The sequence below is a fragment of the Pavona decussata genome, unplaced genomic scaffold, assembly GCF_977016875.1.
Source record: "Pavona decussata unplaced genomic scaffold, jaPavDecu1.1 SCAFFOLD_56, whole genome shotgun sequence".
Classification (NCBI taxonomy): domain Eukaryota; kingdom Metazoa; phylum Cnidaria; class Anthozoa; order Scleractinia; family Agariciidae; genus Pavona; species Pavona decussata.
Genome location: NW_028145478.1, coordinates 72,501 through 79,179, shown reverse-complemented (window position 1 = coordinate 79,179; position 6,679 = coordinate 72,501).

The following is a 6,679-nucleotide window of genomic DNA, read 5'->3' as shown; positions in this document are numbered from 1 at the left end:
GAAATGCCACTCTGGAAGCGCACAGTTGTACCATTCTACTTCGTGGGGATGGAGCGCTCTCTTGATACATTCGTCATTCAAATCTTGAACTGACCAACAAAGTTCTCTGTCACCACCAGTAAAATTAGTCCCATTATCGGAGTAAATCTCTTTAGGACAACCACGGACTGAAATAAATCGGTGCAAAGCCAGCAGGAACGTGTCCATTTCCAATGAACTGACATCTTCAATGTGAATTGCTTGACTATTAAAGCAGACAAATATGCACCTATACAGTTTCATCACACTACGACCATGTTTGATGTTAAAAGGTCCAAAGGTCTAGACCTGTGTATGTAAAGGGGGTTTGGTAAGGCACTAGTCTCTCCTTGGGAAGGTCTGCCATTCCTTGCTGCATAGCAGACGCATTACGCCTTTGGCAGTTCACACACTTGCTTAGGATCTGGCGCACCAGAGATCTTCCCTGAAGTATCCAGTAACACTGACGCACGATGGATAACACATGTTTACGGCCTGTATAGTAGTGTACCATTAACACAGATACAGGGTGAGACTTGGGAAGAACCATGGGGTGAGCAGCTTTGAAGGCTATGGGTGCACGATGAATCCTTCCTCCAACACGTATGATGTCATCAACTAAGATCGGGCTTAGATTAGCTAGCATACTCTGCTTGTTCTGTGGTTGTGACTGATTTTTAAACATCATCGACATAGAAGTTTCTGTGGACAGTTTTGATGACTTCAGGTGAGTAGTTTCTTTCATTGTCTTGAGCGTCGCATTCAAAGCCTTGTTGGCACAGCAGGGCGATGATTTAGGACCAAATATGTGTACAAGCATCTTGTTCTCTTCCGGTGGGTCATGAATACTACCAGGACACCAAAAAAATCTCAGAGAATCTGTGTCACGTGGTGTCACGCAGGCCTGACAAAACATACCCTCGATATCTGCAGAAAAAGCAACCTCTTCCTCTCGGAAGTGAAGTAACACAGTAATCAAGTCATTCATGAGACTAGGTCCTTGTAAGAGGTGTTCATTTAAAGACGTCCCATTGAATCTTGCTGCTGCATCAAACACATTGGCTCCTATCTTTGTACTGCAGCAAGGGCTGGTCCCTCCAAAAACTGTAGCAGACGAGTCATTTTGATAGAGTCATCAAGTGGTCTTGTTTCTACCATTTGTTTGAATCTCTGGCGAAAAGCTGGGTATTTTTGTGGGGATCCATCGAATTTCTGAACTTGGACAGGAGGTAGGTCATGGGATGCACTTATTCTCTACATTGAAGACATGATGAAGTTCATTTCGACTGAACCAGGCACACTTAATGAAACAATATGGAAGGCACTAGCACGGGGATTTAGTCTCTGTTTAGAAGGCGAAAAGGCATCAACCTGCAGCTTAGGTTTAGGATCTGGTTTGTCTTGGTATTGGGTTTGGGTAGGCTTAGCATCCATCCCATCAATAGTTAGATTTGCTGGGGCTTTCCATATCACATGTTTCTCACTGAATCGTACCTCCCCAGTAAATGATTTTTAAGCCTGTTGTCTGAGGAATGTCCACTGCTGGGGTGGAGGAGGGTTTATCCTTAGGCTTAGGTCCAGGGTGTTGCTCTTCATAACTGTACTTGGCAAAGTAACAGTTGGCACTTCTGGGGGTGGCAATATGGTTTCCTTTGGGTGTATGTCAAGTTTAGGAAATCACTTAATATCTTCTTGTTCATTAGGCAGGCCACGAATCTCCTGTTCTGTCAGAAGGGCCTCTAAACTAGCAAGTTCTGCCTGATTCTTTGCGGCTGCTACTTCTCTTTCTGCTTCCAATCTGGTCAATTCCAGTCTATGATGTAGTTGCAATTCTGTTTATTTAATTTCCATTTCCACCTTTTTCATTTCTAATTTAACTGCTTTCTTAGCTCTTTCTTCAGCTTGTTGTTGAATCAATGCTGCCTTTGCTGCTTGGATCTTAGCTTCTCGAGCTTTAGAGCTAGACACACTTAATTTCGAGGTTTGAATTGTTAAAGAATTCACGGATCCCATAGGGGAAGTTTTCTTTGATACTTTCACATCTTCTGACACTTGATTATTGTAAGAGGCATTAGCACTAAGAACAAACTGTTCAATTTTATCATCGTAAAATTGTACCCTTGAATGTTGAGCAGCACGCTCACTTAAAACACTTTTATAATTCTCACAGGCAGTGTCAACCAAATTAGCATATTTATCACAACATGCGCAGTATTGTTCCAATGCAGAATTGAGTTGTGTTTGTTGAATTCGTACCTTCACTATATTGCTGAAATCCTTTAGACTTTCGTCCAGTGTCATACACACTCTTGTAATGGATGACAAATAACCTCGGCGAGATCTTTCCAGCGATTCGAATCTCTCATACAGAATTCCACTTTGAGACAATACAAATCTTGCACAGCGGCGGTTTCCTTTGATGAATTGGCAACACTTCACTTAAGATTATTAACCGCGTAAATAAGCACAAATTCCACAATAAGAAGCAATAACTCATATGGTTAGTACACCAATGTATGGGTCGGACATAAAAAGCGATGAAATCACAGCGAAAACACCAGTCTTCAAACGGAACACAACGAGTTTAATGTCATTTGCTCACGACAGCAAAACAAACCAAGTCAAATCTCATCCTGGGTTACAAGCCTATGGCAAGCCGTAACAACCTACACAAAATGCAACAGCTAAAATTACTCTCCAAAAGCAAAATTGCGATAACTTAAAAGAAGCTAACAACCTTACCATTTGATTGAGACAACACTGTAAGCGATAAGAAATCACAACCCGAAACACATTGTTCACGAGCGCTTGACCACATGCTTGGGGAAAAAAGACACGCTACTAAGGGATTATGGTCTTACACAACTACAAAAAACTTGGAACAGAGTGGATCAACGACTATTGTTGAGGAATAGCCTTAATATTAAGTGTGCGTAGGACTAAATCTGAAAGTCTACTCATAACTTTCTTCACCTTGAAAGACATTTGCAGCATATTTTGTTGACTTTTTTGGACTTTCCGGAACAGCATTTGTGATCAGCTTTTTAATGTCACTATCACAGGACTCTACAAAACGAGTTTGTTTTTCTTCCATGTAAAATAATAAAGATGAGAAGGTGAAACTCTTGAACTGACTTTCTTCCGCTGGCTTTGTTTCTTTTCGCTGGAAATATTTGGAGAACAAATATCAACGCAGACGGGGGTTATTGCGTGATAACTGTCATGTCCTCGTGCAAAGGAATTTGAAGATAGCTTTTACTCAAATCCAACTTGGAGAAGATGGTCGAACTGCAAAACTCTGTCATAAGTTCTTCCTGTGAAGGGAGAGGGTACTTGTCAGGAATTGCGGCTTTGTTTACATCACGCAAATCCACACAAGGGCGAATTTCCCCAGAAGGGCGGCGTGCAGCTACTAGATTTGAAATCCATTTGATGAAGCAATCTTTTCGGTTAACATCAATCTCCTCCAGGCGTCAAAGCTCCTTCAAAACTACTTCGTATAACGTAAGGGGTAGACGCCACAGCTTCTGTTTAACTGGTTTTACCGTGGTGTCAACATTAGAACGGTGATTATACCCGGTAACTTCACCGAATTCTCAAAATGCTTCAGTAAACATTTAAGCAAGTTCAACGGATTGTACTGGCACTCTGTTATGGGTGACTTGAAACTCGAGTCCTTTGAAGAGATCAATCCCCATAAGACTGGCTTGGCCCAAGGTAACATAGAACGGAAAACTCTCCATGCATTGTTCCTGGTACTGCACCGACAACCTGACCACCCAGAGGACCTTAATTATTTCCTCGTTCCTATAGCAGACTAGATGCTGACTGGGACAGTCAAGCTTCTGGGACGGAAAGTGTTCCTTGAACGTCAACTCATCGATGATAGACACCTTAGCACCCAGATCAATCAAGAGATCCAACTCCACATCCTGTACGTTGACTTGGGAAGACTTGTACCCGCTTCGTTCGCCTCACTTCACAGGCTTAACACCCTTAGGGACTCCTGTGTGTCCTTCTTGGGAACTTGAGCAACTGTTTCATAACAACGACACCATTTCGCAAAATGATTTGGTCTGGATAAAAGCAGTGAGGAGATTGATTTTAAGAAAAATACGACACTCCTAAGTTTTACAGACATGTAAGGGCAAACCGCGTGGATGCCTTTTTTTTATTATTTTTTTAATTAATGCAAGTTTATTCCAAAACAAAACATAACTTGCAATACTAACATTTCTTACTAGTTATACAATACCACGCGTTACTTACAATACCGTAGCATAACTTACCATAACTAAACCTAAATTGCACTACTCACATTTTCAAAATACAGGTTATGCACAAAGAAAATAAGAAGTTATGAAAAGAAAAGCTACATACAATCAATTTACTATTAACAATACAAAAACTGGAGTTTGCACAATGCCTATAACACTACTTAGAACGACTGCTAACAAAAAAATACAATACTTAATTATAATACACTTATCATTTATCTTCCTTCCCTGTTATTTATTAAAAACTACAAGTTACGTATTATAAATTAATAATGTTACGAAAAGAATATTTAATAAAACATAAATATGAAAATTAAAGAGGACAGATCGTTGCCAATTTTTTGTTAAATTTAATAAGGGTGTTGTTCTGAGTACAGATATATTTTTCTGTTTCAAATTTTACTTTGATCTTTACCTTAAATTCAGTTAAGCTAAGGAGTATTTGAGATCTTCTGCAATCCCACGGATACAATTTAGCTATCAATAGAAAGTAGTTCAGTAAGGGGCATTCTGAAGTAATAATACCTATTAGAACATCTTGCCAACTGAGATGAAAGAATTCTTTTGATAAAGAATAAAAATAAAAATTCAAAATCTTTCCAAAAAAGTCTCGAGTATACGCAGTCGAAAAGAAGGTGTGACAGGGTTTCCGGTTCAGACTTACAAAACGAACATTTATTGTCTGTAATAAATCCTATCTTATATAATTTGGTATTAGTGTATAGTATAGAGTTAAGGACATTGTATTGAAAGCCCTTAACATAAGGCTCGGAACGCACAATATGAGGTAAAATAAACACTTTTTCTTATTGATCTTCGCCTAAATTAAAATCACGTTTCAAAACTAACGAGTGTTTAGAAAATTGTGCTTTTTTGCTTATAATCAGTGTGTAATAGTCTTTTGATTTTTTCCTTAAAATATCAAAAGCGTTGTTATTAATTATCAGGAAAGGTGGCCCTGCCAAAAAGGTGTGATTATCAGTTTTTGATTTGGATTTTAAGTGGGACAGTATAGCATGTCTGAGACCTGCCCAGACTAGAAAATTTGTTTTATCAATCTTTTTTGAAATAGTATTAAAGGATTCTGTAATATTAAAATCGAATAGAAGATCTGTTACCATTTTGTCTTCAATTTCTGCTTTAGCATTATATACCGTCCCGAGGGATCCAAAATTTTAGAGTGAATTGTACAATCAACACCTTTATTAACAAGAATTGCCACCCCACATGAATTTGAGCTGCCATGGGCCAAGATAATCTCACTTCCCCCTTCGTTTTTCCAATACATTTCTGTGTCTTTTTTCGAGTGAGTTTCTTGTAAGAAAATAATATCTGGCTTCTTCTTTCGACACCAAGTAAATATCATTTTTCTTTTCTTAAAATTGCTTATGCCCCTCACATTAAGCGAAATTAATTTAAACATACTAGCGCTCATCTAGTGGACATTAAAAAGAAATAGAACAGCTCTGAGATTGCAGAAGAAAGCAATAGAATAAAAGAGAATGGGCTGATGCCAAATGATGGCATGTGATTGTTAGGTAACATGTGCTTAACTGGGCTTCTGCGGCATTTAACAAAATATCTAAACGTTCTACTTGTGTTACAGGGAAACAGCATGACATTTATAATCAATACATATACAAAAGAGTAAAAAACTGTACTACAAACACAACACAAGACTGAAACAAGAGGAAAAAGATACTTAAGATACTTACCTTGTGTTCCAGATTAAAAGGTACTAGGTCCATCTCCATCTACTGAACAACCTTCCGTTAGTAACAAGATAGTAAGGGAAAATAAACAAAAACGAAATCAGGCTCCTCCACTGCAATTCAAATAGAGTAAGAAGTACGAATTTTACAAACAAACAAAACAAACAAAAAGGTGTCTATGGAACCTAAATTGAAAATAGAGGTGATTTTGCTCTATTGCTATGGTAGACAAGACAAACATTTGACAAACGTGGATGCCTGATCGATGATGGCAAAATTGTCGCGGGAGCATGCAGAGGGACATGCTGATTTGCTTTGCCACAAGATCGACACTGCACACCACGGGCAGGACCGGACTTGTCATGTGTGTTGTGTAAACCAGAGCCATAATTTGTGCACCGTTTTCCTGACGAGCGGCCATTACGCTCTGCAGGCAGCTTAGCTGCCGGAGGAGAAGGGTATTTCGATTCACCCTGAAACGCGAAAGGCTTCTGCGAGACGTGCTGAACTTGGGTTGAACTACTAACCAGTGACGGTTGCAAAGTGCAGGCCTCCAACATAGCTGTTTGCACTTGAAGGGCGATCTGAATTGCATGATCGACTGTTAGGGGGTCTGGTTCCATAAGTAGACGTTCTCGGATCATGACCTTCGGTACCAAGGGAATGTGACAG